The sequence below is a fragment of the Juglans regia genome, chromosome 5 (assembly GCF_001411555.2).
Source record: "Juglans regia cultivar Chandler chromosome 5, Walnut 2.0, whole genome shotgun sequence".
NCBI lineage: Eukaryota > Viridiplantae > Streptophyta > Magnoliopsida > Fagales > Juglandaceae > Juglans > Juglans regia.
In genome coordinates this window covers 11,724,968-11,737,336 of record NC_049905.1, presented here as the reverse complement: position 1 = coordinate 11,737,336, position 12,369 = coordinate 11,724,968, and the positions used below count along the sequence as shown (strand labels likewise).

The 12,369-nt window shown below is 38.3% G+C and overlaps 1 non-coding gene across 1 annotated transcript; it reads right to left on the bottom strand.

The window, feature by feature from the left end:
• Positions 1 to 11,713: 11,713 nt before the first annotated feature.
• Positions 11,714 to 11,821, bottom strand: LOC118348553. Its single transcript, XR_004801631.1, has one exon. It is a non-coding gene; the product is annotated as a small nucleolar RNA R71 (small nucleolar RNA).
• Positions 11,822 to 12,369: the final 548 nt, after the last annotated feature.

The following is a 12,369-nucleotide window of genomic DNA, read 5'->3' as shown; positions in this document are numbered from 1 at the left end:
GAGTGTATTCAAGCTTCCCAACTCTCTTTTGAAAGCTATTAATAGTGTTCTTCAGAACTATTGGTGGGGTCAACAACAGAAAGGGAACAAAATTCACTGGGTTTCTTGGAGCAAATTGGGCAAGGCTAAAGATGCAGCTGGTATGGGCTTTAGGGATCTTGAATATTTCAACAAAGCTATGCTTGCTAAGCAATGTTGGAGACTTATTCAAAATCCACACTCTTTGGCAGCCAAGGTTTTGAAAGCAAAATATTTCAAACAGTCTGACTTCCAATCAGCTAAGTTGGGTGCTAGCCCTTCCTTTATTTGGAGAAGCTTTATTGCAGCCAGACCAGTCATCTTTGAAGGGTCTGTTTGGAGGGTTGGTACGGGTGAAAACATCAACATTTGGCAAGATAAATGGTTACAAACTTCCCACCATAACATGGTCCTTAGTGATGTCAAAGTATTGGATAGAAGGGCCAAAGTTGCTGAATTGATCGACTCAAACTCCAAGTCCTGGAAAAGAGAACTTGTGAATCAGATTTTTGATGATGCTGAAGCAGAAGCTATTTTTCGAATCCTTATCAGCTCTTTGAATAGCAAGGATAAACTCATTTGGAAGGGCACTCACACAGGCTGCTTCTCTGTGAGAAGTGCATATCATATGATGAAGGAGAGGGACTTCGCAAATCAAGGTCAGTCTTCTTCTTATGGCCAATTTAAGAAGGTTTGGAAGCAAATTTGGCAATCTAATGTCCCTCCTAGTGATAAGGTCTTCTTGTGGAGAGCATGTCTTGATGCACTCCCAACTCAGTCCAAGTTATTTCAGAAAAAAATTGTTGATCATCCTTTATGTCCCATCTGCAAATTGGAAGAGGAAACTGTTGTTCATGTTCTTTGGGGGTGTGAAGCTGCTCGAGATGTCTGGAGTCAATGTTCAATAAAGCTCCAAAAGTGTCACCTCCCTCAATCTTCTATGCTGCATCTAGTTGAAGCCATTACTGTCTCCATGGCCCCTGAAGTTTTACAAGAGTTTATAATCGTAGCCAAAAGAATATGGTGGAGAAGAAACAATTTTATCTTCAACAGAGATTTCTCTCACCCTAACACTCTGGTTAGAGAGGCCAACCACACCATAGAACTGCTAAGAGAGGAAGAGCAAAGAGTTTTATGCAGAATCAATTCAGGTAGCCCTTCATCAGAGGTCTGGAATCCCCCTCCTTTCAACTGGTATAAAATCAATTGGGATGGGGCTATTGATAAGTTTAAAGGGCTGATTGGTATTGGCATCTGTGTTAGGGACTGTGAGGGTCACGTTGTGGCTACCTTAAGGCACAACAAACACATGTACCCTGATCCTCTCCTTGTTGAGTCTTATGGTGCATTGCAGGCCATTAAGTTTGGCATTGAGCTTGGCCTTGGACAAGTCATCTTCGAAGGTGATTCCCTGCAGGTTATTAATAATCTCAAGGCTACTGTTGAGGTTTGGTCCAGTGCAAGCATGTTCGTGAGTGAGGCCAAAGAGTTATCTAGTTGCTTTGCTAAATGTGATTTTTCTCATGTTAGGAGAAATGGTAATAACATTGCACATTTGTTAGCAAAAAATACTCTTACTATTTCAGATTTCATTGTAACTATAGAGGAGGTTCCTCCATGTATTTCTTCTTTGTTATAATGAAATGAGAGATATGATTTCCCTTCAAAAAAAAAAAAAAAAATTCTTTTATTGTTTAATAATTAAGAAAATATTTTTTAAAAATAGTTAAGAGTATAAAAAAATAATCAAATAATAAAAAATAAAAAACTATTTTTGCCGGGACCTGTCTCGTGCACCTGCTCATGTTTTAATTTGAAACGAGTGGCATGAATATAAGCAACAAGTGACAAAAGGCAAAAGGCACCGTGGCCATCACGTGGCAATGTGGCCTCGTCCGTACAATTTGCAGTCCTTTTCACACGAAAAGCACCGTCATTCCCACGTGACACCATCCCCTCTTTGGTCCCACCACATGACATGCTGATTCACCACTCTCTCTCTGTACAACTTTTTCGTGTCACATCATTGCGATGGTCGAAACTCTGAAAGCTCTGCAGCCTCACCAATAAAAAAACGAATGGAACATCGTATTACCATATACGTAAGCTTTGGAGCATAAACTATAATGTCAGGAAAAAAACAAAACTCAAAAATTGAAAGGTTTTGTTTTTAATAAATTGAAACCAGCTCTCAAAAATTAGGGAAATCAAACATGGCTATTCAAAGGAAAACAAATTCCGATGTATACTTCCGTCCGTATTATTTATTGGGAGATTTTCCATAACCTAAGTGAGTGTTTTCTTATAGCTAAATTTATAAAGAAATCATGAAAAAATAAATTTATAAATTAATATAATTTTATATTATACATCATATCTATTTTATAGTAAGAATTTTTTTTTTTTTTTTTTGATAACCAATGATACCTCCATTCATTTCAAATAATAAAGTCCTTACATAACATTGTTTCTATCAAGCCATACGGTTTGTGATACAAAAGAAGGACAAGAGCCCCACCACATTACAATATCCTCAACATTCCATGCATTTCTTGCTAATTTGTGAGCTGCAATATTACCCAACCTGTTAACATGTAAAATCTGCACTTCTTGGAAGCCCCTCATCATACGACTAATATCATTTAAGAGAAATGCAAAATCAGTGAGAAAAGTAGTTTGGGATTGCAATGCATTGACTAGAATCAAACAATCTGTTTCCAGAACCAATTTTGGAACACCCCATTGAGCACAAAATTGTAAACCCCTCAGCAAAGCAGTGGCTTCAATAAATTCGGGAGAAGCAACATCACCTTCTAACTTACTACAAGCAGCAATCACATCACCTTTTTCATCCCGAAGAATGATCCCAATACCTGCCTTATGATGATCAGGAAATATAGCACCATCCACGTTTAATTTAAGGAAGCCCGGTGGGGGTGGAGACCAACTAAGCACCATATTTACTTGCTTGCTGACCCCATCAAGAACTTGCACTTGTTTGTAAGCTGATTTCATCGAAAGGGCAGTATTAATCACTGTTGAACAAGGAAGCACCACCTTTTCATACAAAAACTGGTTCCTTCGGTACCATAAAGCCCAGCAAAGAACAAAAAAAGTAGTAAGCATTTCAAGACCACCCTTATCTCTAATATGCAGCACTACATCCCAAAAAGATAAAGGGGAGTTTAAAGTTTGCAAAGATGGTAAATACTGCATATACACATCATGAATCATAGGGCAGAAAAATAATGCATAGGCTGTATCTTCAGAACACAGATGGCAAAAAACACATCTATCATCATCTTTTATCTTCCTTTTTCTCAAGTTCTGGAAAGTAGGCAAGTAATCATGGCAAGCCCTCCATGCAAAAATCTTCATTTTATAGGGAATCTTCAATTGCCATAAGAACTTCCAGAATTTCAAAAATTGTTCCCCTCTAGACCCTTCACCAAGAATCTGAGAAGCTTCCCATTGTAGGACCTTATAACCACTCTTAACGGAGTATGAGCCACTTCTTTCTGAAGTCCAAAACCAAGAGTCTTCTTCAGATAAACAGATATTAATCTTCAAAATCAGATTTGCCAACCTTGGATCAAAGAGAGCTCTAACTACATCAATCTTCCACCAACCTGTTCGTTCCTCAATTAATTCATTCACCATCAAATTTTCATTATTCAGATGCTCTATAGCGCCCTGGACCTCATCACGGCTACAACCCGGGATCCAAGAGTCTTGGACAACTCTAATACTGCGACCATTGCCCACTCTCCACATACAACCAGATTTTAACAAAGGCAAAGCACTATAAATACCCTTCCAAACAAAAGAAGCTTTAACATCAATCTTGGCCTCAAACAAACTACAATTTGGAAAGTACCTTGCCTTAAACACTCGAAAAAGGAGAGAGTTCTGGTGAGTAAGAAGCCGCCAACCTTGTTTAGCAAGTAAAGCCAAGTTGAAATCACTAAGTTTCTTAAAACCCAAACCACCCCGGAATTTAGGAGCACAAAGTTTCTCCCAACTTGCCCAATGAATTTTCTTGCCTTGAGTTTGATTACCCCACCAAAACCGAGCCATCATCATCTCTAACTCATGGCACAAAGATTTGGGAAATAGAAAACAACTCATAGCATAAGTTGGTAGGGACATAGCTACTGCTTTGACCAAAACTTCTCTACCTCCTTGGGAAATCAGATTCCTTTTCCACACTTGAAGTTTTTGCCACAAACGATGTTTAATACCAGAAAAAGCCCGTTGTTTTGATCTTCCAACCATGGGTGGTAACCCCAAATATCTTTCATACTGCTGTGTAGAACTCCCACCCCAAAGCTGCATAATTTCTGTTTTCAAGCCCTCATCCACATTTTTACTAAAAACCATAGAAGTCTTCTCTTTGTTGATACACTGCCCAGAGGCCTTCTCATAGTCATCTAAAAGAAGCTGGATCTTTTCATTAGTACCAATATCAGCTCTACAAAAAATAACACTGTCATCCGCAAATAACAAATGATTGACTCTTGGTCCCCCTCTACAAATTCTAACCCCCTCAACCATGCCTGGACCATCATGCCTCTTTAGCAAACCAATCAAACCTTCCGTACATAGAAGAAAAAGATAGGGAGACAAAGGATCGCCCTGTCTAAGTCCTCTACTTGGAATAATATTCCCTTTTGGACTCCCATTCACAAGAACTGAAAAAGAAACAGTGGAGACACATTTCATTATAAGATCAATCACTTGTTGGGCAAAACCAAGAGCCCCCATGAGTCGTTCTAAATAACACCACTCCACCCTATCATACGCCTTGCTCATATCAAGTTTTATAGACATAAAACCATTTTTTCCAGCTCTCTTATTCCGAAGGTAATGCAACAGTTCATAAGCCACTAAAACATTGTCCGTAATCTGTCTACCGGGAACAAAAGCACATTGGGATTCCGAAATAACCAATGGCAGAATTTGCTTTAGTCTATTTGCAATAACTTTAGACATAATCTTATAAAGAACATTGCACAGGCTAATAGGACGGAAATCAGCAACTGTAATAGAATCAGGCTTCTTTGGAATCAAAGTAATAAAAGTGTGATTTACCTCGCTTGGAAAATTTCCAGAATTTAAAGCATTCAGCACAGCTTCAATTACTGCTTTACCCATCACCCCCCAATATTTTTGGAAAAAAATAGGGGACATTCCATCAGGTCTCGGAGCCTTTGAAGGATGCATTTGCTTAATAGCAGCCTCCACTTCAGCCGCCTCATAAGGTCTAGTTAAGTCAACATTCATTAAATCAGTAACTTTGCACTCCATTCCAGATAAAATAGCATCCACTTCAATCTGATCTGCAGCTGTGAATAACCTCTGAAAATACTCCACTATCAGTTCAGTCATTTGCTCACCACTCTTCCAAACACCCCTACCATCTTGTAGCTGTAAAATTTTATTCTTCCTTCTTCTCGTTGTGGCTTTAGAATGGAAATAGCGGGAATTACTGTCCCCTTCTTTCAACCACAAGACGCGGGAGCGTTGTTTCCACATAAGCTCATCCCTCTCCAACCACTTTTGAACATCCTCACGTGCATTGTTATGAAGTGACATCGACTGAAAAGTTGGATCCGCTTCTTCAATATTCTGTAATCGCAATTTAGCATTAGCAAGCTCTCTTTGAACATGCCCAAACGATCGTTGATTCCATCATTTCAATTCAGTAGCACACTTGGAAATGCAACCCATGACATAATGTAAAGACTTAGGAGCAGCTCCCTCTTCTTCCTTCCACTCCCTTTCAATGATGGCAGCACAATCCTTTTCACCTACCCACATAGCCTCAAACCGAAAGGGTTTAACTCCACCCCTTCGATTTAAAACTCCCCCAGTATCTAACCAAATGGGAACATGATCGGAATAAGCGGCTCTTCCATGTTGTACTGTTAAATTCGGATAAACAGAGCACCATCCCGAATTGGCTAGAAAACGATCCAATCTTTCACTAATAACCCCTTCACCTTCACGTCTATTACACCAAGTATACGGACCCCCAACAAAACCCAAATCTCTGAGATGTCCCTCCTCTAGGACTGATCTGAAATCACTCATCAAACTCTCATGTCTCAATCTCCCCCCACACTTCTCTTCATGATTAAGAATCTCATTAAAATCACCAAACACCAACCAAGGACTCACAATACGATGACCCAATGATTTTAACATAGCCCACACTTCCGTCCTTCTACTCGAATCCGGGTGCCCATACACACCCGTACATAAATAATGACTCCCATCCACAGAAGAATTTCGAAATTCAAAATGAATATGATGCATAGAGAAATTAATTACAGACAAACATAAGTCTTCTTTCCAAAGCAAAGCTAATCCACCACTACGACCCAAACAATCAACTACAAAGCAATTGGAAAAACCAATCTTAAACTTACAATAATCCCACTGCTGAGAGGTTAAGCGGGTTTCTTGTAAGAAAAGTACATCGGGATCTTCCAGCTCAGGATTTTCAAGATGTCCGGCGGGGCTGTGCAACAGCCGCCGCCGATATCGCAAGGGGAGAATCAGATGCATGTACCTTTTTGTTCGGGCGTTCTTCATCCGCGTTAATAGAAAGCAGCTTCCGTTTACGGGCCCCAGCTACTACTTTCTGCGGAGAGAAAAGCGATGGCCGCTTTGAACTAACACCAGCTGCTGCAAGTTCGCCAACAGCTTCGTCGAAGGGTCCTTCTTTTGTGTGAAAAGGAAGATTACCCGCCCGTGCCCTAGAATTAGAAGCAGTCGGGCAGTCGTGCGGGCCTTCAATACATTCCGCATCCTCTTGTGTGGGCTTCATTCCTTGTTCCTTCACATGCGGGCCGAGATGCCAATAAGCTACATCAGTGGATCCAAGGCTAGAGCCCAAGCCCATTTCAGAACTCTTAGTAATCGGGACATCAACCAAAAGGTCTTCATTTATAGCGGAAGTTACTCTTCCTCCCACTCTCTCCGAATACAATGTAGCCCCTGATTCCACTCGTCCGTTGTCCATTGTCGCCTTACCCTCAGGAGCATCTACAGGAGGATTTGAAGAAAACTGCTTCTCCACAAACACCGGGCCCATGTTCTTTTCCCCCACATTCACACGTTCGGTGATGGATGTAACCTCCGGTAAAGGGAGATTCCCCACCAACCCAGCAGTTTCACCTTCATTCACCGGCGTAACAGACACTCCTTTAGCAGACTCAACCGCCATAGGTTGCGGTGGTTGTGCATTTCGGCTTCCTTCGTTGCTGCGAGACCCGGCTCCCACTTGCCTCCCGCGGTTAGGTAACGAAAACCCTGCGCGAAGCCAAGCTCCATAAGGCAGTTTATCAATCTCGGCATTGGCTGGAATATGTTCCACACATTCACGTAAAGAATGACCCAATAATCCACATTGGTAGCAAAAATCAGGAAGTCGTTCATAGACCAAACGAACCCAGCAGTAACTATCAGCCCCAAGTTTCAGTTTCTTCCGACGTTGAAGAGGAGTGGAAATATCTAAAAGCACCCGTACACGCATAAACTCACCCCATTCGAACTCCCCCTTTGCGAGATCAACCTCCAGAAATTCACCAATCAAGCTGCCAATTAATTTCCCCACGTAGGAATTCTGAGCCATCAGTGGTAAATCATAAATCCTCACCCAGAAAGGGACATGAACGATCGTTAGACCCTTAGCCTGCACCAAACCATCAAATTCCTTCAAAAGCACCAACTGTTTGTCAAACGCCCAGGGACCCTCACGTAATACCTTCACTTTATCTTTCACATCCTCAAACTCTACGAGACTAAAATCCGAACTCAGATCACGAACCTTAACTCCTTTAACTGTTCTCCATACTTTCCTCATTGTTTGTTTAAACACTTCATGGTTAAAGTGCTTCCTGGTAAGCAACTGCATAATTAAACAATTCACCCGCGAGACAAAACTTCCTCAACGTGATTAATGTCCACCACAACTTCTTCAGATTCCTTCTCAGTAAGAGAAAGACTAGCATACTGCTCCTCCAAGACGTCAATCATCTTTCCACCAAGCTCGTACCAAGACGAGGAAAAAAACTCTACTCTGAGAGCAGAGAGAGTACCCGTATCTAATATGATATATCACATCAATTTATAAGTTTATTTTTATAAAGTTTATTTATAAATAAATTATTTCTCTCTTCTTTTTGGAAGTGCTTCACATTGTACAATATTTACAATTTTAAGTTCATTATTATAATGAATATTTATTACAATAAATATTTTTATTTATAATTTAATAACTAAGACTCGCATGTTACACCAAGTTTAATCAATTCCACATACCGAGCCATGTACTTATCTTCCACCTTTGGAATTTTTTATTTTACAAATATTAAGCAAGAACATGCTAGTAAGGGAACTTAGAAAACACATGGGAGGATTAGAAAGAGGGTTTTGAAATAAGTGTCATCTATGGAATAGTTTAACTTTTTCCTTAAAATTTTATGAAAGAACAATGTTGAGTTGTGTAATGCACGAAAAGAAATTCTTCGGAAAGAATTTATTTAGGTTTTAGATATGCCATGAAAATATAGGAGAATTTCATGAATTAAAAACTAGATATGTTTCGGTTTGTTAGCGTGGTTGATTTATGATTTGCTAAAGGAACCGAATGTCTTTTGGTTTTTTTGAGGCACTTAGTTGGTTTTTTTGAGGCACTTAGGATATCATAATTAGAAGAAACGGATTGCACCGTAAGATTCGTATAAGTTTTTACAATTTTATGGTGCAATAAAAAGCTTCGTGATTTTCAGGTGCCAATCGGAGATCGTCATGTGGTGTCTAGCCCGCCACATCCTCAACTAGTTGTCAAATCACCACGTAGGATGTCCAGATTATCCTAGGCATGCTAGGAAATCTCAATGACACATGGCATCATCACCATCCTCCATATGAATCTCATATACACATGTTAAGTTAAATACACGTGTAAAGAGATTGAGTGTGAAACAAGCCAAACCTAAGCTTTCTTACAGAAGCCTTACACCTCTTACACTCACCATGCCCTCCATTAGTCCCTTGTACTGCCCAAGACTCGCCACCATTTGGATTTGGACTTGAAACCCCAAAACCAAGCCCTTCGACGAAATCGGTTTACACATCCCCCATTCCCACTTGACTTGAACAATTTTTGCAAACAACCGAAACCCACCCCTTGTATTGCCTGCCATGCCCATGCCCATGCCCTGCCTTACACCTCCCATGTTAGCCCCTAAAACGCCTCTCACACTCAAGCAAAAACCTCCCATTCCCTCCCCCACACAATCGGCCTAATCCAAACCACCAACTACCAATGATTTATGCAGATGTACGAGCTTTCCGAGATAATAAAAAAATGCTCAAAAGATAGCATTGTCATACACAAAAGCCCACACTCAATCTGAAAAGTCACATATGGAATGAGTCTGTAGGGAAAAGGTTGTGGCTCTACAGGCTATATCTTTCGAACCTACAAGTATGGTCTAACACCACGTGGGTGGCCCATACTTGAGGAAGAACTGCAGATTGGATGTAAGTCAAGCCGCAGAAATGTGTATGCCTTATCTCGTCAGTCTATCCTTGTCATCTTGCATATGCACAATTGAGACTAAAAGGCTCCTATTTGGGCACATAAGAAGTCAAAAGGGTGTTAGAAGGACACATGATGATACAACTTATAAATGGCTTAAGGTGAAAGCCTAGATCTCACTTTTGAGATCGTAGAGTGTTGAATCTTCTTTGGTACTAAAACCTTCAAAAAAAGCAAGTGACTTTAATGGTACGATGGAGAGAAGACATTATTAAAAAAATGTGGTGTAAATATTATGGGTATATCATAGGATTTGCATTACATATTTTGTAACCTTTCCCTTTTTGTTCATGAAATAATAAATATTTTCCTTCATTATCATTACAAATTTATTTACTTCGTGATTTTGAGGTCTTGACTTGTGAATGGTTCGGATTGGTGATGTGGTGATTTCGTGTATGTGAGTCTTACTGCACCAATCATCATGGACGAGTTAAGGAACTCCCTCGGCCATTCCTATGACACGTTGCCACTAGTTTCATAAGTGAAGGCGAATGCCTCGTGATGATTGGTATGGAACGTTTTCGTATTGGCTTCACTAGGTAGATGGGAAAGAGAATACCCTAGGCATATTATGTGTGGTGTCTTTGAGTTGGTTGACTAAGTAGAATGTGTTCCTTTAACAGTTATGTTTACGTTCTAAGAACAATGTAATATTTATTTTTATTTAATTTCTTTTACATATTACTTTGATGTTTATTTAATTTCAAATTTTGGAGTTATTTTCATGAACATGTCTAGCTAAGTTTCCAACTAAAGTTGAGAATGAAACCTCATTTAAAATTAGTAATATTATTTATGAGATTGATTTATTTCCAATTATTTATGTGTTTAACGATCTATTATTCGTACTTAATATCAATTCAGAGAGATAGATTTCTTGATATGAGTTCAATCATGTTTTTCTCATGATCTAGAATAATCTTAATCAGTTAAGAGCCCGATCTATAATTTTGTTAAAAATAAAATCTAATATATTTTTTGATTTGTTTTAACAAATACAAGATATGATTTCATTTTATATCTTTGAGCGAAGAAGAACATATTTTAAATATTTTCTTAAAAGAATGAGGGTTTCAACGATGATATTTTCATGATAACAAGATTGATTTCTAGATTATCATCATGTAGATGTTCGGAAAGAATCAATTATCATAAATATATTACTATGAATTAATGAGGTGGATTCTAAAACCTTAGTTCATTCTCCATTAGTAGTTTATTCATTGTTTAGATTAATTGACATCTTTAAAATTTATTTTAGCTCTTTTATTAGCTTATTAAATTAATTATTTCTTGCCTTAATTAATTAATTGTTTAGTTCTTAATTTCTTGTTTTATATTAGAGTTCATCTTTCTGAAATAGATTAGAATTTATTGAGTTTATATTTGATTAGTTTCCTACATTTTTACAAGTCCTTGTGGGCTCAACCTTGTTTTACTAAACTATACTTCAATATAGTTCATGCATTTGTGAGTATAATTAAAATTTCACAAGTTTTTGGCATCATTTTTTGGGACTAGGTTAGAAAAACACATTGAATATTGACTAAATTTATTCTTCTACTAGTTATAGTTAGTTATTTAAAAGAAAATTAAAAAAAATTGCATTTTTGTCTGGTGTATGAAAATGTGGAACATGATCATACACATCGTCTTACTAGTTTGGATTCCGATTGTTTTTCTACAATGGGGAAAAATTCAATGATGCAAAAACTCTTAGGGTGTTGCTTTCACCAATTACTAGTGACCATCTATCACGTATGGTGTTGCCTACAAGTACCACTGCGCACTTTGAATTGAAGCCACAAATAACTCAACTACTTCTTACTTTTCATGGTTTTGAGAGAGATGAGCCTTACATGCATGTAAAGGATTTTCTTAAAAGGTTGAGGCAAAAACATTTTCTTATTTCCATTTTGCCTACACTTCACTGATGACTCAATTTGCCAATACTTGTTTCCATTTTCTTTAAAGGATAAAGCAAAATCATGGCTTAACTCTCTGCCATCTAAATCTATCACTTCTTGGGATATTCCTGTCACAAATTTCTCTCTAAAGTTTTTCTGATGTCAAAAATCAATGCTTTGAGGAGAGAGATTGCTGATTTTTATCAAGAAAATAACAAAAATTTTACGAGAGTTGGGAGAGATTTAAGGACTTGATTATGAAGTGTCCCCACCATGGTTTGGAAACATGGAGACTAGTGTAATGTTTTCATAATGGTCTAACTCAGAAAAACCATAACATGATTGATTCAATGAATGGTGGTAAATTCTTGAGTCTAACGATGATTAGGCATATAAATTTCTTGAAAATTTGTCAAAACACTCTCAACAATGGGACTTTCTAATAGTAGAGAGAGATCAACATAGAAAATCAGGAAACGAGATTTGTATGAATTAATTGAGGATCATCATATTAAGGTCAAATTAGATAATCTCACTCGTAAGGTAGAAGTTTTGACTCTAAATAAAACCATGAATTCTGTCAATTAAGTCCAAGATGAAACATGTTATCTCTGTCCTAGTCCTATGCATATGACACAAACATTTCCTTCCTCACAAGCTTATTCAGAGTGCTATGTTGAGCAAGCAAATGCACTAAATAATTTTGGGAAGCCGTTTGCTAGTCTGTTTTCAGAGACATTTAGTCATAATTGACAGAATCATCCTAATTTTTCCTAGAGGTGTAATCAACCTCCCATGAATCTAGGTAGACCACAGAAGCAGCAACAA